This window comes from Aquila chrysaetos, chromosome Z (assembly GCF_900496995.4).
Source record: "Aquila chrysaetos chrysaetos chromosome Z, bAquChr1.4, whole genome shotgun sequence".
Lineage (NCBI taxonomy): Eukaryota > Metazoa > Chordata > Aves > Accipitriformes > Accipitridae > Aquila > Aquila chrysaetos.
The window spans coordinates 63,445,328-63,470,434 of record NC_044030.1 but is presented as its reverse complement, the minus strand read 5'-3'; the positions used below and the strand labels follow the sequence as shown (position 1 = coordinate 63,470,434).

The 25,107-nt window shown below is 41.7% G+C and overlaps 1 protein-coding gene across 12 annotated transcripts in view; it reads left to right on the top strand.

Annotated features, from left to right (window-relative positions):
* Positions 1-25,107, top strand: part of MAST4 (microtubule associated serine/threonine kinase family member 4) — a 313,563-nt gene that overhangs the window by 172,058 nt on the left and 116,398 nt on the right. The gene's annotated exons all lie outside the window — the stretch shown is intronic.

Sequence of the window (25,107 nt, the reverse complement as noted above, 5' to 3'; positions counted from 1 at the left end):
GCGCACGAAGCAGCTACATACAACATCATTCTCACTCTCTTCTTTCTCCTACTCCCCAAATCATTATTTTGATACTTGTGAGAAAGGTATTTTTATGAGATCAGAAAATAATTAATTGATTAAAAAGTACTCTGTAACACTTGCTATTATGGTAAAATTATCATAATAAATAATTGAAAGATGTTTCTGATACAGAAAACATTTTTCGCCTTCTTTATTTTCTTTTTAATGCAGAAAATTAAATTGCAAGCCAGGGATCTCATAGGTGTGAGTTACTGAAGTCCTGCTCCATAGAGAAAGTAGTTTCTGAAATGAGTTACTAATGAGTTATTGATGCCTCACTGTGAGGAGAAAGGACTCTTGGAGAACTACCACCTTGTTGAATGATGTAATAAGGTGCATTTGTGCCTATTAGGTGCCATCTCTTGAATGTAGCATGGCAGAAGAGAGAGTTGCTTGGATGCATTAACCTGCTTCAGCACACTTTAAAGTTAAAAACAAACTGATAATTAAGAGTCGTTCTGTCAAGGCTTCATGTGACAGTGAAAAATGGAGCTATGTGTTTCTGAAGAAATACTGTAAATTTTTTGTATATACTGTTTTGTTAGGGAAGAGATGGGATAAGAATCTCTCATTTGTGCATTTTTCAGTATGATTTAATTAAACATACGTTTTTTTCTCAGTGAAAACACTTTTGTGATGTTTGTTTAATGAATTATCGGCAAAATCAGTATATTCTGTGGAGTTTATCTTGTTGGTAGGTAATACTTGGTAAAAACTAGCATTTTCAAATTGGATCTTTATTTTATACAGCTAGAACAAATCACTTCCCTTTATGGGGAAGGAAGTGCTCCTTTTCAAAACGTCATTTTTGTGGAATCAAAAAGCTGTGTACAAAGTTTTTAATTTGCATAACCTGCTGAACCGCATCTCCAGACACATGGATGTCCTGCCACGCAAACTGTACTATGGAGACAGACTTCAGTGTTTTCATGGTCTTTGGAACCAGGACCCTCGAGGCTTTTGTTTCCTCTTCCTGGGGGGCAGAGGCTCCCAACAATGCTGAGTTTGAGCTTTCCATCCAATGTTGAAGGATGCTGGGAGAAGACTTTTCAGATGCTTTTTGAAGAAATGGAGTGGAAATTACTGATACTGCTTAATGTAAAGCCTCCTCCACAGATCTTGCTGAAAAATGTCATAATTCCTAGGGATTTTTCTTTTGTTGTTTTGTCCTGAAATGTATATAAAGCTGTGCCAGAATGGTTGATTTTTCCCTGGGATGGAAATATAAGAAGTTTGATTCATTCTGAATCTTTGTGCTGTATGTAGCTATAGCTGTGGAGGACTGCTGGTGTATTGAACAGCAAATGTTTTAGTTATTAGTTACTGTTCAAGCTTGACCTATGTTAACAGGAAAGAACATATGTGTTGGTTTTTAGGGTATATAAATAATTAGCATTTCCTGTTCTGTTAGCTCAGAGTACTCCCGTATGTGGGAGGAGAGGAATTACTTCAGTGCAACTACTTTGCTCATATTCAGAAATGTTAGCAGCATGGGAGCCTTACCAGAGTGAATGGATAGGATTTTCCTGTGGTATCATCTCTAATGTGCTGGCTCATCTCCCTCCTGGCCTTTGACTTGCACAGCTGCTCCTTGGGTGGTTGTTTTTGTTGAAGTTCTGCTTATTGGATTTGTCGCATACAGTAGTAGTCTAAAGGGAGCCTTCTGCCAGCTAGATGATGAAGATCTTTTCAAAATAAACAGTACCATCGGGTGAATAGCAGTACCTGTGGTAGCAGAGCCTCCTGGTACAACGTGACGCTATCCTTATTTTACTGATACTTCTCGGAGAGAATGAGGGATGGAGAGGTTTTTCAAATTTCAGGCAGCTGGCACACACTTGTCATCAACTTTGTATCTGCTGTTTGGGTCACCTGGAAGCTTTTGACTTCGGTGGGGGAAAAAAGTTTATTATACTATTTTAGTACTAATTAATATAAGCAACAGATTTGCAAGGAAAGAGGGAAAGTGAAGGTAACGTAAATAGCTGAGCACAGCTACTGAGCGATTTAAGATACTCATGCTTCTAACATAATTTTAGAATGTGCTTTCCTTTGCTTTTTGGATGATTTGGTGTCCTTTATGATAGCAATGGGGAATGGAGTGGTGAAAGTATTGGAAGACTAGAAGGAAACACTAAGTGTGAGAAGTTGTAGGAGCTTCTAATAAAATGGATAAAGAAAGTGGAAATAGTAAATTAAAAAATGTAGAACAGCATGCATTTGAGCTTCATTAGTGAGATGGTGATTGTCAACAGAAGAAATTTTTTGCTCAACCTTTTCCTTTACTGATGCCACTGATACCGGCCTCGGAAGAAAAATGTCTGTAAGACTCAGGGCACGTCATAACGACAGCAGTTTCTGCTGCTGCCTACAAGAAATGAGGGTCCCGGGGAAGAATTCATGTTTGCTGCCTTTGAGTACTCCAGCTCTTCTTCATGACAAATATAGGACTTGTGCTGGCTGATGTTTTCTCTCTGCTATCTTGGTTTAGTTTGTGATTCTTTCCTGCCTTTGGACATTTACAAATATGTAAAGGAATTTAATGCTTGTAGGCAGGATCAGAAAAAAGTCCTTCATACAGAGAGCTAATTTGAACTTCTAATCATCCTCATTGTCAGGCAGAAGGTTTCAACAGATAAAGATCTTAGTTTCTCAGGAAAAAAGATTGTGGTGAAGTTTCCGAAAGCCTTGACTTCGGAGAGTGAGGATTTCATGAGTGTCAGGTACTGTGCAGACACAAGTGTTACAGACCTTCTCAGCCTGGTGAGGGGATTGAAAGGATTAGTTCTGAAGTCGTGAAAAAGAAGGTGGCAAGTAAAAGAGCCCAAGCTTGTACTTTTATTTTTTTATGGTTTATTTTTTTTTTATAGGCAGTCCTATTTCTTCAGGAAAATCCAGTTCAGCTCACCTTATCTAAAACTGTGAGTTGGCAGGAAGGTAAATGAGGATTGGGTAATGTAGTCTGTTCTCTTGGAAAGCTTGTGAGGGTGCCGTGTTAATCAGTGCATTTTACATGGAGTCATGTTGTGAGCTGATTACATGTGTGTTACCAAAAGCAGCAATTAGAAGTGTAACTGGCATGGATTAAACTTCATCGTATGGCACTGAATTGAAAGGAAAAAAAAAATGTCAGTGTCACAGATAGCTTGGAGCTCTTAGCCACTTGCTGGTATTCAGTATTAAGTTTTTATATCTGGAAATTGCCAAAAAGTGTTGACACTCACATTTTCATTAAATGTCACCTGAATATATAATATGAATGAGGAACGATTACAAGCCCAAGGAAGAATTAATATCAGATTTTTTTATAATTTTATAAAAATAAAAAATATTTAATTTTACGTGAAACTATATTTAAGGTGTTTAAATTCATATCCAAATTCTTGGATACAGAAATCAAAATCTAGTCGGTGTCCTCCTGTTCTTCCACTTTCTCTGCCTGCATCTATTTTTTTTTTCCCCCTGACATTCCTGTCTGTATCCCTGAATCAGCTAAAGACAGAAAGCTTAAAATAGCTACTTTCTAACAACTATATTGGTCTGTTTCATGAAACCCTCAATGAAATGGATGGATCTTGTAGAAAAATGGGCATGAAAGTTTCTAGTAATTTTTTAATGTTGTTGTTCTGAAAGTGAGCATGTTTAAAGAGCTTTTAAATGTTTTCTAGCTTTGCGTGATGCTGTGTGTGCATGTGAGCATATGCACCCATGTGAAAAATGTAGTGGACAGTGGGAATTCAGTTTGCTGTTTGGCTTTTACATTACAGAAGGCAATAGTATTGGTTTTTTTACTTACCAGTATTCCTGTGTTTCAGTGGGGAGGAAAGCAGTGTGGTCAGTCTTCATTTGTTCTGCAGCATGGTGCGAGATAGGTGGGCTGGGGCACTTGGGGCAGCTGTGGGGCTGGCGGCGGGCAGCTGCAGGATGGCAGTTGCTTATGGCAAAACTGCCCCTGGGGACTCACACAGCCTAACTGAGGATGGAAACCCGTATGAGTCCTGTCCTTGCCTCTGTCACCACGACCATGCTCCTGCCCTCTTTTGTTTTAGCTCTTGTGTTAGTGTGGCTGTACCCTGAGTTGAATCTTCACTGCGAGTGAGAACAGGCCTGTCTTAGGAGAGGAGTGGGGAGAGAGCAAGGGGCCAGTTTTCAGCCTTGTGGGAGGCAGTGGCAGTGCGTGCTTGGGCTGGCACTCCACCGACTTGAGGGTACCTCCTTTGACAGCACTGCACTGGAGCTCCAAAAGCTGCCCACTCAGACCTGAGCAACAGCAAAGTTGATAGCTGTTGTACATACTGGTTAATCATTAAATCTGGTGTAAGCGTATAGTCTAGACAGACCAGACAGTGAATACTGTAGAAAAGGTAGAGCAAAATTCTTACAGAAGAGTTAGGAATTAAATTTGGTCCTTTCTGGTCTCAGAGTAGTTTCTTTACTTCTCTGTAATCTACTGTAGGACTGCTACTTCATGGATTCGTAAGTTTTTATAAAAGACACAGGAAGAGTGTATGTCAGAGGATGCCTCGTTTCCCTGTGTCTCAGTGCCACAGCTGCCATACCCAGTGATGCTCAAGCAAACATTGTTCTTTAAGATTTATTCCCACCTTTGCTTTCTGAGATCAGTACAAAGTACGTTGACCTTAAGGTTGTGCTGAAAGATGAAGTTGTTGATTTGTTACCCTGAAACGGGAAGGTCATGAGAAGAGCTGACGTGGATGAGGTAAGGAATCACTTGGCTCCATTTCTTTCCCAAATTATTCACTTTTGTTTAAAATGAGAAAACATCCTGTTTCATCTCTCAGAATAATCTGATTAGCATTCATGAACACCTTCCGTAAAGCACGAGTTCCTCAAGGTGAAATAAATTAATCTTTGGCTTTCTCCTCCAAAAGTAGTTTGTCTACTCCAAAGTTGTTGTTATGTCCTTGCTGTTCTATTAACTATTTCTGGGAGCATTTATTTAATGACACAAAACACATTTTCCTCAGCTATTTCCCATACTCTCCCATATTAAGACTTGTGACAGGTCAAAGAGAGAGCAGTTTCTGTTGCAACTTCAGAAAATGGAAAATGAGAAATAACTTTGTCGCTTGTATAAGATTTTTGTGGTGTAGAACTGGGTATTGAGGAGTGATTAAGTAAAAGCAGCCCCTTACTCAGCAGGTCTGATCTCTTGTGTACTTAAACATGTTATACCAACTTCAGCTTTTGAAATACTTTCAAAGCTTTTAAGTTTTCTGAGCCCTTTAGAGTCACAGCAGAGGAGAAGATACTGTTTCTATTTTTGCTCGTGAATTGTCAGTATTTTATTGAGCAACAGACAGTTACTTCTGTATAAGCCTGTTAGTATCTTCATGGGGTTGCACAGGTGTAAATGAGGGTCCAGTTGAGAAATGCAGGAACTGCATATCTGTGATCTGTGAGCATGGGTCCCCTGGAGGATGTTTACTGTTGGTTTGCCATCCAGGAGGGATATGGGGATGTGAATTTCTGATCCCATGTGGGTTTTTTGGGGCTGGCGTTAAAGAAAGTGCAATTTTACTTGCCGCACACTGATGCAGAATCAGAGACACTAAGCCTGTGTTGTTACAGTGATGTTTTGTACAGCTTCTGGAGTAGAATAAGAGTAAAACTTAATTTGCTGATATCATAAAGATTCAGTTTTAAGTACATTTTTAAAAGCTCCCAGGTGAAAACTGCATTCTTGTATATGTCTTTGAAAAGGTTATGTGGAATAACACAATTTGGTTTGTGGCTTGTGCTACTTGATGTTGTTCAGAAGAAAGATTTATTTATATATATTTTTAGATCAAGTAAAGCAAGAACATCAGCCCCTTCTCTCTACAGCGTATTCCAACTTAGAGGGATAGATAACAATTTTAGAAAGCTTACCAGAAATATAGTTCTTTGCTGTAGTGCTGTGTTGTTTGTTTTTCCTTTATGTGTAAGGTGCATCTTAGGAAATCAAGGAAAGTTCTTGTGACAGTTATTTGCTGTGGTAGTCTGAAAGCTACTTTTTCATTTGTGGGAGAGAGCTTGTCTGAATCATTTAAAATGCCGATTTGTTGATCTCCTCTCCCTGAACTCTCATAAAAATCCTCCCAAAGCAGTTGTGTGCTAGTTTTATTAAATATTTTGGCCTTTTGGGTTGTATTTTGTATGTACTGTTGAATGTTAAATTTTGAAGTTAGCATGGTAGGCTTTCTAAGCATTTTGAGGACGTAATATGAATTTGAGTTTGCAAATCACTGTAATATAGTGGAGTGGTGCTGTAGCATGGGAACACTGGGTCTGGAGACAGTGAAGAGTTTTCATTTTTAATTCAAAATATTATTTGAAAAGATATCTTTCTACCATATTTAAAGGCTGCACAGTCATAGGAATGACCTGAATGGATGTTTCTTGAACTGCTTTACTACTTTCTAAAGCAGAGAATAAAAATCTTCTAGAAGTATTTTCCAATGAGATACAGCCTCATAATATTAATTTTTACCTTAATTTGATGTGCTGCTCAGATTACTTAGTTTTGAAGCCTAAAATATTTAAGTGTTCACTGGCTAATCTGTGAATGTTTTTTGCCATACAGCTCTTAAAGACAAATGACCTGGTATAGTCCCCTTTTGAAACCAAAACCTGGCATTACTTTTTGGGCAGATTTTTGTTCACTTTTGAGTCAAATTTTGATTTCTCTTAACTGTTATAGGTGATACCATAATAAAGAGCTTTTAATTACATTCCCTCTGTCTTGTTTGAAAGATGAAAGAGTGAAATGAAAGCAAGATGTGGAGAAAGGAGCTCTGTGGAAAATTTTTTTTTCATGTTTTCAATTTAAAAAACCCAAACAGTGAATGTTTGTAATATTTGCAAAAAATATGCCATACTGTCCTGGGTTCAGCTGGGATAGAGTTAATTTTTACAGGAACCTGGGAGGTGGGGGGGGGCACAGCCGGGGCAGCTGACCTGAACTAGCCAAGGAGCTATTCCATACCATGTGACATCATGCCCAGTATATAAATGGGGAGTGGGCCGGGGGGAGGGCTCTCTGGCTCTCTCTCGACTTTTGGTGGGGGAAGTGTCGGAGCGTCGGGTCCCGGGTGGTGAGCAGTTGCACTGTGCATCACTCTTTTTTGTATACTCTTTCATTGGTACCGTCGTTGTTGTTGTAACTTTTTTTTGCATTGTCCCAGTAAACTGCCCTTATCTCAACCCTCGAGGTTCCAGGTTTTTTTTCTTTTCTCTCCTCCGTCTTCCCCCTATCCCACCGGAGGGGGGCGGGAGGAGTGAGCGAGCGGCTGCGTGGTCCTTTGTTACCGGCTGGGCTGAAACCACGACAGTCTTTTTTGGCGCCCAACATGGGGCACGGAAGGGTTGAGATAACGGCAGATCTGGCTAGAGCGTGTTGAAACAAATTTGTCATACGCATTCCTTATATTAGATAAATAGATGTTAGTCACAATGTTGATTAATTTGTTTACATGGTGGCGTTTTGTAAGTTCTTATATGCTCTATGTATTGCCTGTAGTTACGTTTCTCACCTCTGGGAGAGTGATTGGGATTATCATTTTGCTGTACTGGGCAATGTTGACTTGTGAAATGATTACATCACTGGTCATGAGGTTAAGCTGGTATCTGTATGAGGCAGTGATATCATTTCCATACTTTGGGCACCTTCTATCGGATTTTATTGGTAATTACAGCCAATCCATGGGGAAGTTAGGGGGGGATACTTCCCCCCGTCCGTTCGCCTCCCTTCTTCCGACTAATTACAACAGCTTTTGAGAACTTTGAATATCCTTGGGATGCACAAGCCAGTGTGCTGTTAGTGCTATGCCTCCTGAATATGTTTCAGGTCTTGTTTAGGGCTACAAAAAGGCTCTTTAAGAGTACCACCCAGAGATCTGCCCCCAAGCTGGATATTCATGGGTGGCACGGCATGTGGGAGGATATGGGCAGGTATCTGGAGAACTTCTCACCCCCAGTGGCTTGGAAGTTCACTCCCGAACAACCACAGAACCCTCATGAAGTGGTAGAATATTTGAAAGAAAAATGCTGTGGCTATTCCAAAGACGTACAACTCGCTGCACTGTGCTGGGCCCTGGCCAGTATCTGCCAAACACTGCTTGATATTAGGCAGCACCCTCAGGGAGAAAAGGGGGAAAAGATGGAAAACAGGACAGCAGGCACCGTGGCTACCCCTACCCCGACAGCAGGCACCGTGGCTACCCCTACCCCGGCAACAGGCACCGTGGCTACCCCAACCCCGGTATCAGGCACCGTGGCTACCCCAACCCCGGTGACAGGTACTGCAGCTAAACCAGAGAACCAACCTGTGCCAGTATCAGTTGCCCCTGTACAGAAAAAGAAACACACAAAGAAATCAGTTCGCTCAGTGAGAGATGAAGATGAACCAGGGTCATCACGAGAACAGGAGGAAGAGGCAGAACCTGAAATAATCACCCGATCTCTATCCCTGAGTGAGTTGCGTGACATGCGAAAAGATTTTAGCTGCCACCCAGGTGAGCACATTGTTACCTGTCTGCTCCGATGCTGGGATAATGGGGCTAGTAGTGTGGAATTAGAGGGTAAGGAAGCCAAGCAGTTGGGATGTCTGTCTAGGGAAGGGGGCATTGACAAGGCGATTGGGAGAAAAACACAAGTCCTCAGCCTCTGGAGGCAACTTCTGTTAGGTGTAAAGGAAAGATACCCCTTCAAGGATGAAGTTACATGTCACCAAGGCAAGTGGACCACCATGGAGAGAGGTAACCAGTACCTGAGGGAATTAGCCGTGCTGGAGGTGATTTATAATGATCCAGAAAATGCGCCGTCACCCATAGACCCAGATGAAGCCCAATGCACACAACCCATGTGGCGGAAGTTTCTACGAAGTGCACCACCAACCTATGCCAACTCATTGGCAGTAATGTCCTGGAAAGAAGGCCACGGACAAACGGTGGATGAATTGGCTGTCCAACTCCGGCAATACGAAGGAAGTCTCTCTTCCTCCCTACGGGCCTGTGTCTCGGCTGTAGAGGAACTGTCCCGAGAGTTCCAGCAATTCAAAGTGGATATGTCTTCCTCCCCACCTGTACAGGCCCGCATCGCAGCTATTGGGAGTAAGCATTCCTCTGCCCAAGAGAGAGGAGAGAGAAAGTACACACGACGGGCTAACCTGTGGTTTTACCTGCGTGACCATGGAGAGGACATGAGGAAGTGGGATGGAAAACCTACCTCAGTCCTGGATGCACGGGTACGGGAGTTGCGAGAAAAAGCAACCAGAAAAGAGGATTCTTCTTGGAAAACTGCTGCTCCAGTTTCCTGTGAGCAGTCCCCCAGATGCAGTAGATGGGCTGATCTCATTTCTGATCCTCTTGAAGGGACTTCTGATTCACGTGTGCGAAAAGTGAGTAACGAATATTCTAACCAGGATTAGAGGGGCCCTGCCTCCAGCCAGGTGGAGGAGAGGGACAACTGAGTCTACTGGACAGTGTGGATTCGATGGCCTGGCACATCAGACCCACAGGAATATAAGGCTCTAGTAGACACTGGTGCACAATGCACCCTAATTTCATCAAGTTATAAAGGGGCAGAATCCATCTGTATCTCTGGTGTGACGGGGGATCCCAAGAGCTAACCGTATTGGAAGCTGAAATGAGTCTAACCAGGAATGAGTGGCATAAACACCCCATTGCAACTGGCCCAGAGGCCCCATGCATCCTTGGTATAGATTATCTCAGGATGGGGTATTTCAAGGACCCAAAAGGGTACCGTTGGGCTTTTGGTATAGCTGCATTGGAGACGGAGGAGATTGAACAGCTGTCTACCCTGCCTGGTCTCTCTCAAGACCCTTCGGTTGTGGGGTTGCTGAAGGTTGAAGAAGTACAGGTGCCAATTGCTACCACGACGGTGCACTGGCGGCAATATCGCACCAACCGAGATTCCCTGATCCCCATCCATAAGCTGATTTGCCACTTGGAGAGTCAAGGAGTGATCAGCAAGACTCACTCACCCTTTAATAGTCCCATATGGCCCGTGCGGAAATCTAATGGGGAATGGAGACTAACAGTAGATTATCGTGGGCTGAATGAAGTCACGCCACCGCTGAGCGCTGCTGTGCCAGATATGTTAGAGCTTCAATATGAACTGGAATCAAAGGCAGCTAAGTGGTATGCCACAATTGACATTGCTAATGCATTTTTTTCCATTCCTTTGGCAGCGGAGTGCAGGCCACAGTTTGCCTTCACTTGGAGGGGTGTCCAGTACACCTGGAATTGACTGCCCCAGGGGTGGAAACACAGCCCCACTATTTGCCATGGACTGATCCAGGCTGCACTGGAAAAAGGTGAAGCTCCAGAGCACCTGCAATACATTGATGATATCATCGTATGGGGCAACACAGCAGAAGAAGTTTTTGAGAAAGGGAAGAAAATGATCCAAATCCTTTTGAAGGCTGGTTTTGCCATAAAAGAAAGTAAGGTCAAGGGACCTGCACAGGAGATGCAGTTCTTAGGAGTAAAATGGCAAGACGGGCGTCGTCAGATCCCTATGGATGTGATCAACAAAATAGCAGCTATGTCCCCACCGACTAATAAAAAGGAAACACAAGCTTTCTTAGGTGTTGTGGGCTTTTGGAGAATGCATATTCCAAATTACAGTCAAATTGTAAGTCCTCTCTACCAAGTTACCCGGAAGAAGAATGATTTTAAATGGGGGCCTGAGCAACGCCAAGCTTTTGAACAAATTAAGCGGGAGATTGTTCATGCAGTAGCTCTTGGGCCAGTCCGGGCAGGACAAGATGTTATAAATGTGCTCTACACTGCAGCTGGGGAGAATGGCCCTACCTGGAGCCTCTGGCAGAAAGCACCTGGGGAGACCCAAGGCTGACCCCTGGGGTTTTGGAGTCGGGGATACAGAGGATCCGAGGCTCGCTGTACTCCAACTGAAAAAGAGATATTGGCAGCATATGAAGGAGTTTGAGCCGCCTCAGAAGTGGTTGGTCCTGAAACACAGCTCCTCTTAGCACCCCTACTGCCAGTGCTAGGCTGGATGTTCAAAGGGAAAGTCTCCTCTACACATCATGCAACTGATGCCACGTGGAGTAAGTGGGCCGCACTGATCACACAACGGGCTCGCATAGGAAACCCCAGTCACCCAGGAATTGTGGAAGTGATCATGGACTAGCCAGAAGGCAAAAATTTTGGAATGTCGCCAGAGGAGGAGGTGACACAGGCTGAAGAGGCCCCGCTGTATAATAAACTGCCAGAAAATGAGAGGCAATATGCTCTGTTCACTGATGGGTCCTGTCGCATTGTGGGAAAACTTCGGAGGTGGAAGGCTGCTGTATGGAGTCCTACATGACAAGTCGCAGAAACTGCTGAAGGAGAAGGTGAATCGAGCCAGTTTGCAGAGGTGAAAGCCATCCAGCTAGCGTTAGACATTGCTGAAAGAGAGAAGTGGCCAGTGCTCTATCTCTATACCGACTCATGGATGGTGGCAAATGCCCTATGGGGGTGGCTACAGCAATGGAAGAAGAGCAGTTGGCAGCGCAGAGGTAAACTCATCTGGGCTGCCGCACTGTGGCAAGATATTGCTGTTCGGATAGAGAAGCTAGTGGTAAAAGTACGCCACGTAGATGCTCATGTACCCAAGAGTCGGGCCACTGAAGAACATCAAAACAACCAGCAGGCAGATCAGGCCGCCAAGATTGAAGTGTCTCAGGTGGACCTGGACTGGCAACGTAGGGGTGAGCTATTTATGGCTCCATGGGCCCATGATACCTCGGGCCATCAGGGAAGAGATGCAACATATAGATGGGCTCGTGATCGAGGGGTGGACTTAACCATGGACACTATCGCACAGGTTATCCATGAATGTGAAACATGTGCTGCAATTAAGCAAGCCAAGCGGCTGAAACCCCTGTCGTATGGAGGGCGATGGCTGAAATATAAACAGTGGGAGGCCTGGCAGATTGACTATATCACACTCCCACGAACCTGCCAAGGCAAATGCCATGTGCTTACAATGGTGGAAGCAACCACTGGATGGCTGGAAACATATCCTGTGCCCCATGCCACTGCCCAGAACACTATCCTGGGCCTTGAAGAGAAAGTTTTATGGCAACACGGCACCCCAGAAAGAATCGAGTCAGACAACGGGACTCACTTCCGAAACAACCTCATAGACACCTGGGCCAAAGAACATGGCATTGAGTGGGTATATCACATCCCTTATCACGCACCAGCCTCCGGAAAAATCGAACGATACAATGGACTGCTGAAAACTACATTGAGAGCAATGGGGGGGTGGAACTTTCAAACATTGGGATACACATTTAACAAAAGCCACCTGGTTAGTTAATACTAGAGGATCCACCAATCGGGCGGGCCCCGCCCAACCAAGACTTCCACATACTGTAGAAGGGGATAAAGTTCCTGTAGTGCACATGAGGAGTATGTTAGGGAAGACAGTCTGGGTTAGTCCTCCCTCAAGCAGAGACAAACCCATCCAAGGGGTGGTTTTTGCTCAGGGACCTGGGTACACCTGGTGGGTGATGCAGAAGGATGGGGAAGTTCGATGTGTACCTCAGGGAGATTTGATTTTGGGCAAGAATAGCCAGTGAACTAGGCTGTATGATATTTAACTGCTAAATAACCTGCCAGTGTATGTCATTGTATCTATAGTGTCTATATGCCATATCAAGGGTATTACTGTAAGAATTACCCAAATGACTGAAGGATGGACTTTGAAACTGAGCCAAGTACAACAGTGATAGAACTTGAACTGGCGCCCAACAATTTCCTCAAGATCAACATCTTCGACCTGCAGACCAAGGGTGTGGGTGGCACCAAATGTACCAGCCAGAAGTTCCAGAGACAGCATACAACAACCCAACACCTCACACCATCTCTCTTATCCTGAAGAAGTGTTACAACAGATGGAGCCCCAAAGTCATGGACTAAATAAAATTGATGGACACATTGGAGGGATAACCCATCGACTAAGGGAATACTATTTGTGTTTGTGTGTGTGTGGGGGTCCATATACATATATATATATATATATATATAAGACAAGGAAAGTGGTAGTGGTTGATTGGAAAATGTAAGATCTGGGCATGATGTAAATGGTATAGAATAAGGGGTGGATAATGTCCTGGGTTCAGCTGGGATAGAGTTAATTTTTACAGGAACCTGGGAGGTGGGGGGGGCATAGCCGGGGCAGCTGACCTGAACTAGCCAAGGAGCTATTCCATACCATGTGACATCATGCCCAGTATATAAATGGGGAGTGGGCCGGGGGGAGGGCTCTCTGGCTCTCTCTCGACTTTTGGTGGGGGAAGTGTCGGAGCGTCGGGTCCCGGGTGGTGAGCAGTTGCACTGTGCATCACTCTTTTTTGTATACTCTTTCATTGGTACCGTCGTTGTTGTTGTAACTTTTTTTTGCATTGTCCCAGTAAACTGCCCTTATCTCAACCCTCGAGGTTCCAGGTTTTTTTTCTTTTCTCTCCTCCGTCTTCCCCCTATCCCACCGGAGGGGGGCGGGAGGAGTGAGCGAGCGGCTGTGTGGTCCTTTGTTACCAGCTGGGCTGAAACCACAACACATACCTAAATCAAAAATTGGAGGAAGGGAGGGAGGATGGCATGGAGCTCTGCTTGGGGCCACATAGTGACTAGGTGAGTTGAATACTCCATGCGTGGTGTTAAGAAATAACTCTAAGCCAAGGAGGTGGCTGAAATTTGAGTAACTGATCCACATTGTATATGTGAAAATACCTTTAGACAGGTCTTGAAATATACTTGAAAATGGACAGTCTGGTCTCTTCCTTCTCTGTCATACCACAGAATTTCACGTACATGCAAATTACCTGCTAACAGTGATCAGTAGTCACTGCAGTGAGCTTACCTGTTGACCTAGAGGCTTTGCTTGTCAGACAGTGACATATCTATTAGTAACGACTGTAAATGTCCTGAGGCTCAGTTGTCTCAACCTGCATGTAAAATTCAGACTTCTGTAGTATGGCCTCATAATTGGCTTCATCTGATTTAATAGGAAAGCATTTAAAACATCTTGAATTCAAGATCCATTTATTGTCCAAAGTGTGACTACTGTCAGTAGTCTGTTGCCAGTCAATTCTTGCAGATATGGAGAGACTGCTAGGTTAGCCTGCCAGTTATCCTTTACTTTTCTTTGAAAGTTTGGTCTGGTAGGGATGTCAGTGGCTCACTTCTTCCAGGAGAGGTATTTCATGAGGTAATTCCACTCCTGTTATCCCAAATTAAGACATTCTGAAGTCTTTGTGCAGCACAGTGACTGATTTCAGCTGGTCCTTGTATGAGTTGCCAAAGAAACAATCCTGCGGCTAAATTCTTGGGTTGGAAATTCTCAACCTTGCTCCGTGCCAACGCTGCAGCATTATGTTGCATCTGCATCATTTTATTGCACCTTGGTAAAAATAGATGCAGAACAGAAATTAGCACTGCACGCATCAGCCTTCCCTACGACACACAATTCAAGCAGAAGAAATGCTTTGAGACTCCCAGTGCTTTAAGTGAGGAATGCAGAAGAAGGAGGTGTGTGTCAGAAAAGCACTGCTGTCCCTGCAGTGGCCTTTTTTGAGGGCTTCATTATTTCTGCTATACACAACATAACTTGTTTTCACTGCTGTGCAGGCTGAATTGGTTTGCAATGAAAGTTGGTGATCCCTTAGGGAAAGTATCTTGTTTTGGTATTAGCTTATTCTTGAATACTACTAAAGTGATAACTTCACAGCTGCAAGTTCTAAAACCTTTAAAAATGGAAGTTTTGGAAACAAAGTGGTAAATAGGAATGAAGAAGCATGAGACCCAGCCCCCCCTAAGTAGAAATCTTCTCAGTCCTTGTGTTTGTCAGATATCTTGTTGCTCCTTTCGCTTGCTGCTAACCATTTCAGAGGAAAAGTGAACATGTAGGTTCCTAGAGGCAGTGCCTTGCAGATGTAGAAAACTGAAGAATGTCACCAAACTGCTATATTTGAGACTTAGCGGCCCTTTTCCTGGTGTCAGTTTTGCTAGTTTGTCATCTTCATCTACGAGATATGTTAGTGGTTAGAGCAGGGATGGCTAGTGCTCCTGATCAGAAGAGCCATTCAGCAAAATAGTCTCTTGGCTTTCAACAGGAGAGCGGTCTCCCTGCATGTTGCAGGGGAAGGACAGCTGGTGGCATGATTCGAGCACAAACTGATCAGCTCTCCTGGTGACTCCATCCTCTGCTATGAGATGAGATGCAACTGGCCTATTGTAAATGTGCAGCATGGTCCCAGAGCCAATGTAGTGAATGTAGTCCTGAACAGCTCTGAGGAAGTGATTCTGCCTACTTCTGTGACACCAGTTTTCTTAGGTGGTCTTGGAAGCTAGTCCTGGGCTAGAGCATGGTGCTGGGAAGCAGGAGGTGTTGAGGAACCTAATGTTGGAATGACACCAACTTGAGTGTGTCCTTGTCTCCACCTCCTGGTAACCCCACTTTCAAAGCCTAGTGTGTTTGTCAATATGTGGTTTGTCACGGATGAGTGATTTAGGATCCTTAGATAATCTGTACAAGTGCGACTTAACAGAGTTTGATGGCAAGGTTCACTCTATTACTTACTGCGTGGGACAAACATACAAAGGAAAATCAAGTTAGAATTGATTTTGAATGATTTGCACAGAGATTGGAGATGCAAAAAGGTAAGAGACTCTCCCATTGAGTCATGAGGTTCACAATGGACCCTCTTGCTTTCTAAACTCCTAATGGAGCTTAGGTATGGCTAGATCCAAACTTGGTTTCAGACCTGGTCAACAGTTTATATCTAAGAGATTAAAAAGAGTAAGGAAAACCTCCTATTGAGTCATGAGGTTCAGAAAGGAACCCCTTGCTTTCTAAACTCCTTCTCAGAGAGGAGTCTAGGTGGAGCTGGATCCAGACTTAGTCTCAGACTTGGTCAATGGTTTATGTCCAAAAGGTTGTATGTGCACAATCAATCCTTTATATCACCTAGGATTTCAAAGTTTAGCATGCTATTAATCACTTACTGATCCGTCCAGGTGTCCGGTGTTAGTTCGCTCTGAAGTTCAAGCCCTTGGTTTCCTGAAACAGACTCTTGGGCATCGAGTCTTATAAAAATAAGTAACTTAATAGAGTGCTACAGCAGCAGGATCAGCTCCAGCTGGGTGCCTCTGGGGATGGACCAGTGGAAGGAAGGGGGGAAGGAGAAGGAGAGGAAGGGAAGGAAGGAAGGACCCGAACAAAGAAATCCCTGGGCAGTTATGCCCATACAGACTATTTGTCTGCCCCTCACGCATTCTTCACACTCTTTGCACGTCTTCCACAGGCCCTTTGGTCCAACAGTGTTTCTGGCCTGATGCCTTCTGACTCCTTACTGGATTCCTTCGCTGTCTCCAGACAGGCCGTTCGTTATCTTGTTGCAGGTTGTTGTAGGTGCTGTTGATGGTTGTAGCCTTGAAGCCTCCTTACTTCCTGATTTACCCTGGCTGTGGAGGCCCGTTTCGACTAAGTAGGTACCTGTTCAGTAAATCTAAGTGCAAGTTTACAGCTTGCAGCCTAAGGCTTCAGCAAATCTACTCATGCTAAGTAAGTAAAGCTAAACAAAGAGTGTACTATATCACACAACATTATAAACCTAAATGATTCATTCTATTTAAAACTTACTTATTTAAGCTAAATGACTAATATCTCTTAATATTGAGAGGCATCCCTGCTCAAGGGGAAAGTTGCCAGGCATGCAGTCCATTTGCCGTCCAGGGAGAATTCAAATGGGGCTTATCCAACAATGTGTCGTGGTAAAAGATCTCATTGCTGGAGACTACCAACATGGAGCCACGCTGCCTAGCAGGGAGAGCTCAGAGAAGGCTCACTTAGGCTGTCATATTTATGAGATGAAGTGGCTGACTTGTAGTCAGATTGCATACAATGGGAGAGGTAGGCGTGAGACTCCTTGTATCCACAACTTTCACTGTGTCACTCTGGTCCTTTGTGGGTTTGCTAGAGGAGTTCTTGCCCCGGGTACAGCTCAGGCTTTTACCTCCTTTGGAGCCTGTACCAAACTGCTGCTGGTTTGGTTATGGGGGGGTCGAGTGCATCCATCACAGTGGTAACCATTCCTTGTGCGTGCGTGCCAATAGTGTCAGTATTCATGTGATACTGTGTTGTCTTGGGTGTATGTTGTGATGTCTGGCTTTGATGAGCAGTATGACCTTCTGAGCTCGTACTAGAGCAATCAGGGGCCCAAATCCACAGGGTACTCTGCAGCAGACTGACTGTTAGCTTTACAGACTGTGGGAGGGAATGACCCAGGCCTGCAAAAAATTCTTTCATAGCAGGAAGAAAGCTGCTGTCTTAGAGCAAAAGCATGGCTTGTCCTCTCTTTATGCCAGGAGTGGTGGAGGCTGTTTTTTCTGCTCTTCAGGACCTGCTGGTAGGAGAGAACAGCAAGGCCCTCTTTGGGCTAGAAAAGCGGAGGTGGTTTGCAGTTGCCGGCTCGAGCACAGTAACACTTCAGTAGAGCAAAGCCAATGGGAGTTGAGAGCCTCAGGGCTACCTAGCAAAAAGTTAGTGTGTCTTACAGCCAAAATGTGTACCTTGAAGGAGTTGAGAGGGGGATTGCTCCAACAGGGGTTCTTGGATGAGAGATGACATGATGCTGCTTGGTCAGGAAGGTGAATTTGTGATTTGATAGAGAAGTAAACAGTGACCAGAAATGGACCTAAAACTTTCACATAACAAAAAGACTATAAAAGACATCTCTGTGAGACCCCAAAGTACAGCCACAACAGTCTGTAAGAAGTTCTTGTCGTATTTTAGAAGTTGTAGACTGATTGCTGTAGTTCTGTTGGCAAGTACACTGGAAAACATGCTGTTGCGTTTAGGAAGGTGGTTAATGCTCTGTGACCTCCCAGGCTGATAAAACCTGGAAGTGTCTTTAAAAACTGCTGTAGTACCTGAGAGGAGGGGATCATAAGAAGTGCTGGTGTAGATATGTATCAACGGAAGCCAGTCTCTTTCATTATGGGCCGTCTGGTATGTTCCTCCTTCACCTCTATACTTTGCCAGGAGAACATTTAGGCTCTCCACATGCTGTCTGCCACTGGACTGATGAAATCCTCTTCTTTTGTGTATATATAGAAGTGTGCAAGCATGGGTGTTGAGGAACAGCAGGATAGAGAATAGGCTATACCTTACATGGAATATGTTGGGATAATCCTTTGCCAATATTAAGCATGGTTTCTTGTAAATTTTGCAGAATTGAAGTGTTGCATAAGTTTTGAAAGAACCAATCCCTCTTAAAAAAAAATTCAAAATACCGAGATAAATGAGAACGCTGGTTTGAGAGAAACAAACAGATAATTTTACACACATAGTTCAGACTCAATAAAATTCATGGTAAGCCATGTCCAGACATGACTGGAGATGGTCAAAGGAGAGGCTGATTTAATGATGAAGGGGTCTTGAGATTTTTTTTTAATTTATTTTATTTTTTATTTCTGGCATACAAAGAATGTATATTTGTAATGATAAATGTTTTTAAGTCCCTTTTGTATCAGGATATTGATATTTTCATAAACTAACATCCTGTGTGGTTACATGAGTGGAACAACCAGGTTGGCTGATACCTGTGAAATTAGGACTCTTAGTGGTTTGAACTGCTACTTGAAAGCTGAGCAGTTAATTCCCTTTTTTCACTATGACTGGTAGAGTTTTCCAGGATGCTGGAGGTATAAACAACTAGCATGGGTTGTGCTGATCCTGCATGCCTTGTTTTACATGGTTTTGATGGAGCATTGGGCCAGTTGAGGTGCTGATTTGTATGTATGGAAACAAAGTTTGTATGTTTCGGAACACTGAGGTGCACTCTCGGTCCTACAAAGCTAAAATGAAATCTGTCTGCCTGTCTTTGGGGGTGGAAGGTGGAAGTCTGTGACTTGTCACATCATCCTCCCTGATTGTTGTCATTCTCCCTGCATGAGGGAGAGGTTTAAGACTGTTTCTTAACTCATCTGAGTCCATCTTAACTTATGTTTGTACCATCTTTGCCTATAGGGAGGAGGGGATTGTAGAAATCATGCAGTACCTCTGAATCCGTAGAGTGGTCAGCCTCAATAAGATCTCCCTGCTATTGTCCACTCATTTTCTTTCCTCCTTTTTTAGTATCTGAGCATTTAATGCAAATGATTATGGAATTATCTTCACTCCACTCCCAAGAAGTAGTGGGGCATTGTTATCTTTGCTTTACAGGTGGAGAACTGAAGTACAAACAGAGATTAAATGACTAGATAACACTAGGTCTTAGACCTTGAGGCATCTTAGCCATGAGAGATCATTTTTAGTATTTTGTCCTTCATTTTGAGGGTTTTCTCTCATGTTTTGACAAGCGTAACTAACTAAAATAATCTTTACCACTTTTGTACTTCTAGATGCTTGCTTTCCATTTTGTTTCTGTAAAATTACCTTCTTTCTCTGTAGTTAGTTCTAGTGCTTCCAGTGATGCTCCGTTCAGCAACCGTATCATCTGCACGTACAATTTGGATTATTCAGCTGCAGCACCATCTGAGGGACAGGGTATTTAACTGTTCAGAAAACCCCACGGATGTAAAGAGTATGAGCTGAGTGTAATTAGGGTTATTCAGAAATTCAGATTTAAACTGTCAGGTGTGCGCTGAAACAGAACTACTATTATTTAGCCTTTTGAGTAGAAGAGCATTCAGGGTGTTGTGTAAAGAGATTTAAGGATGTTATCAACTTGCAGTGCTGTATGCTCAGCTCATTGTTTGAAATACCAAGGGTAATGTTAATGGGCAGTCCACATAATGTTCTTTTAAGCATAATGTTTCCCCTTTTAACTTCCTATGTCCCCGAGTTCCAATTTGCTGGCTTGCACTGCATGAGGTGCTCCATCTCACACTGTTCTGCTGACAACAGATCCATCACGCAGATCAGCTGAAGCATGAAGCCAGATGAGTGCAGGGAAAAGCTCAGGAAATGCAACTACTTGGGTGTATATATACTGCAAAGCTCTGAATTCTTAGCACCTGACTTTTATTCACTGTGATTTAAATCAGGATTTGAAAATAAATTGTGTGTTCGAAATAGCTGAAATAAACACAGTACTTGCCAATGTTGGGGAGGAGCAGTTAATTTTCTTGCTCTGACAGAGACCTGCAATGGATCTATAGCCATCAGTCTTGTGCTGATTGGCTGATTAATTTAAGACATTCAGTGTGTAAGTATTACAGCTGATCAAGTTTTCTGTCTCACTGAAGACTGCATTTATACTGAATAACTGCTTTTAAATTCAGTATCACCGGAATCAATCTATTTAGACTTTGATTGACAGGCTTGAGTGCTTCACTGTGCTGATGTCCATTAAACCTCCCCACCACCCCCAAAGGTGTCTTAAAAATGAGAAGTTACAACTCATGATGACAGCTTTCCCAAACCTATCAGGGTTGAATGCTATCAAACAGGAATTGAGCTTGATTTCTTTCCCTAGTTCATTTGACTTTTGCATAGAGAATCCCTTAAGTCTGTTACTCTGGTGACTATGGCAGTGAGCTGGCTGGGCGCAGAGCTGAACATGAAGAAATGGCTCTGTATAAGGAGCAGTATTCCTCTCGTAGGAATATGTTGTTTGGGATTCTCCAAAACAGAATGCTGTGACGGCATGACAAAATGTTCTACTCAACTGTCCTTCCTTCTGAAGGTAGTTTGTTTTGAATTTTTCTTTTCCATATGCTAACAAGTTATTAAAACAAAACAAAACCACCCAAAACTGAAAAATGCTGAACAGTCTTTTTCACAGATGTATTTCAAGCTCTATTTTAAACAATAAGTTTCTCTAGTAAAAAAAGTCTAATACAAATATTTTAATCTTAAAAAGGTACAGAAAGATTATATGCGGTGTGTAATGTTTATATGGTCTACCAGAATTATTTGGCTTTAAACTTTAAAGAACACAATTTTAAGTTTATAGTTTAAAAAACCCAAAACTTCTATTTAAAAAAAATTTCTACAGTTGAATTAAGAATTAATCTCAAAAAATATGGCTTAGTTGACTGCAGCTATGATGCAGAATGTATAACAACAGCTAAGTACCTACTGTTCTAGAAGAATGATTTTATCCGCATTTTCTTAAGAAATTTTTTAGGAATTTCACTTTGACCCTTAAAGATAATGTCATTTGCCATATAGGCTATGGCTGTTGATTTTAAAAGATGCATGGTAAAATATGACTAGATGTGTGAGGTCAGGAGAAATTCTAAGTATGTAGAGTGGTCTGAGCCAGTGCAGTGAAATAAGTCGCTGAAGCATATGATTGCTTCACATGAATGCCCCAAACCATGGAAAAATTCGTTACGGCTTTTTACATATCTGTTGGACAACACATCCACCTTCACATTTGTACCAGTGCTACTGGAGCCACAAAAATGGTTAATTATTGATTTGAAAAAATGGTGTCATCCTCTTAGGATGCTGCTAAGTGCTGACAAAAAAGCACTGGAAAAACAAAGCAGAATAGGTTAATACTAAGCTATGTAATACAGTATTTTTTTTTTCCCCTCTGGCATTTGTGATAATGAAGTCAGGGTCCAAGCACTACAGTATCTGGAAAATGATGACATTTTTATCAGATGCTTTCTGTATTCTCTCCCTTTCTGGACTTGCTTACCACATAAAGTAGCACTTCTGAACTGTAGAAATGCTTTCTCTACGTGCCAAGATAAATGTAAATTCAATGATAAAAATGGGAAATAACTCTTTTACACTTTCTCATGAGTCTGCCTGGTTGTTAAATTAGCTCAGAAGGAGAAGCTAATCTCTGGGACCAGAGCAAAGGTAGCATAGCTGTTAGCATGGTTGGCTCACTCCACTACAGATAGCAAAATGTTGGATTAAAAATAGTGTTGCCTGATGTGAATTTTGATGCCTGATGCAGATGGCTACACAATATATTTAACTTCCAATTAATACTGTGTGTCTATTTAGAACCTTTCAGAAATGGGAAGGATGCTGGGACCATTGCTTTTCCTAAATGTGTTTATATTAAATGAGCTATAATATAATAAACTAGAGCAGTGGGAGGATTATTTGAATTTTGCACGTTGCTTCAGAATTTTGCACTATTGCTTCAGGTTAGAGCAATAGTGTTTATGTGTATTTATAAACAGTCCTAAGTAAACTTAGAAATTTGGAAGATACACACTGTACACCCACAAAATACTTCTGTGATTTCTTCGACTTATTTTTACACTGTACCACAGTGAAAATCGTGTGAAGTCAGTAGAGGGAGGTAATAAACATCAACATCAACCGCTAGAGGGAGCAAGATCTCAATTATTGTAATTAAGAGTAATATAAAAAGCAATTATTAATCAGTACATTTTAAGGACTGAATAGCTCAATAAGATCTTCTATTTTGACTTCCTATATAAAACAGGCTGTAGAACCTTGTCTACTATTTTTTTTATCAATCCTCTTAACTCTTGTTTGAAGTGTGATTATTTTTTAGGTAGAAAGGCATATAAGATTTACAGTGATGAGAAATCCGCTGTGTTACAATGGGTAAGGTGAATTTAAAACTTTTTGCTTTTTCGTCTGAATCCTGCAGTTTGAACCCCTAACTCCACTATGAGTGAGGGAGGGATAGGATGGAATTCACTATTCTTACAACTTATCTCCTCCCAAAAATCTCTTCCTGCTGGGGATACACATACTGAACAACCAAGGTACTCCTTTAGCCTTGGCTAAATGGAATAAATTAAACTTTTCAAGCTGCACACTATAGTTCAGCTTTCATTATAATTTGTTTTTTCTTGAGCTCCTCCTGACTTTTCTGTAACCTTTGGGAAATGCCACAACTAACTGTACTTCAGCCCCTCAATGCTCAGTTGTATCATTTCCTTACTCCCATGAGAGATTTTCCTGCTTGTAGATCTGAGGGATGTTTATTCTTTTAGCTATACCATCACATTAAGAGCTCCTATTTAGCTGTTTATCTGTGACAGTACCTAAATTCTTTGCATTGTTCCTGCTTTCCAGAATCTTGCTGTATATTATGTCTGTGGGGTTTTTTTGTGCTTTGATATGACTTGATGTCTAGCAAGACTAGAATGCATATTGTTCAAACAAGGCTGCTTTATCCAATGATAAATTGTCATGTTCCTGTTATTTACCTCTTCTGTGTTGTTTGCTAGAAAAGTTATAATTTTTTTTCCAGATCACTGGTAGCAGTATTGAATTGTATTAAACAAAGAACATAACTCTATGTGATTGACTAGAAACATTTAATGTGCAGTTACTTTTTCAAATCTGTTAGTTTTAATGTTTCCTGTATCATGTATAAATTTTTGTATTGTGCTAGTTAAGTTACGAAAACATTGTGAGGACCTAGGTTGAATGTTTTACAAATGTCTCAGTGTATTGTCACCTGAGATGTTTATTGACCAGACTTGAAGTCTCATTTGCACCAAGATCTGTTTGGGCAGACTATTATATGTGTAAAACTGTTTTTAGTGACAGTAAGTACGTTACCATACCTGAATTCGTTCCTGATGGCAGCTAGTATCGTGTTTGTCTTTTTAAAGGAGTGCTATGGTATGACAGCTTAGTTTCACTGTTCTAGAACTTCTGGATATTCCAAGACACTTTGAAAATAGCAATAATTTAATGAGCAGCTTAGCCAGTTCCTTTGTTACTCTTTGGGTAATAATGATCTGACTGAAAAGGCTCAACTAAACCAAAACAAACTCTCAACCCATCTGCAAACTCAGTTCTAATCTAACGTCCTTCCAAGATATTGATGGAATGAGAAGCATTTCTTTGTTGCTAAAAGCTGTGAGTACATAATATTCCTTTCCAACAAAAATAGAAAAGATGCATTAAGGCAATCTTATTTCTTTCATGGTTCACAAATTTACCCTCCTTTTTCAGTATGAGGCCTATGCTATTAGGATTTTACTAGTCTTAGCATCTTTAAGGAACTATTATCTGTACTGTTGCTGGTGAACTGCATTCAGAGTACATCTTGCTATAAAATTTGTAAGACTTGAGCATTCTGTAATGCTTTAGGACAATGACTCCAGAACATTTTCTTGTATGTTTTGAAAAATTCCAATGCATATTAGTGTAATTATCAGCATGAAGAAGGTAAGTTAGATAACTTTTGCATTGGAATACTATGTGCCAAATATTGATTTATTATTGGTATTGCATTTTGGTTTTAAAGATACACTGTTCAACTTCCGAAGTATTTCATGGTGGTACTTAAAATCAGTAATCAATTTTATGTAATTAAAATATTTCTGGGGAAGAATTTTTATTGATATTAATTAGTGGAAGTAAATTTTGACATTTTGAAATTTTTTTTGCTTATGTATTGAATGGACTCTTCTAAGGATGGCTTTTATAAGTTTGGCTTTGGAAGTGTAATTTTCTTCAAAGCAAGGGTAGATTAGTCACCTTTTCTGACTTGAGTGATGTTTTTATCTTCCAGTGAATATAAAAGGGAAAACTTAATGATCGTTATCACTTGTTTTGTTATCTTCTACCTTATGTAATGCTTTGTGATAAATAAAACTCATCATCCAAGTTACACAGTAAAGCATCTCCTAAGTGATGAAGTTGCCTGAGCTGCTTGTTATTTTGGGAGTGGCTGTATAGCTGAAAACTTAAGCAACAAATGCTGGTAAGGACATGTTCGCAGGTTCTTAACTGTTGTATTTTATTTATTTATTTTTGACAGAATTCAGTGTTTTTAATTGGATACTGAGGGAGAGTTATTTACAGTGGCTGAACATATCAATAACATTTTGTTGCAAGGAATATATCTAATTGTAAAGTATGCGTTTATCAGTATGCCGTAGATCTGTTCCTAATAATTGTGGGTTTACACAGTGTTTTGGAACACTGTATCATCTGCATTGTTCAATTTTTTTTGTCCAGTTTTATATGGCAGAGGTGAGTAAATTGCACTGCCTTACAAAGCAAGACAAAATATGGCTGTTGAGCCTGTGTTCTCAG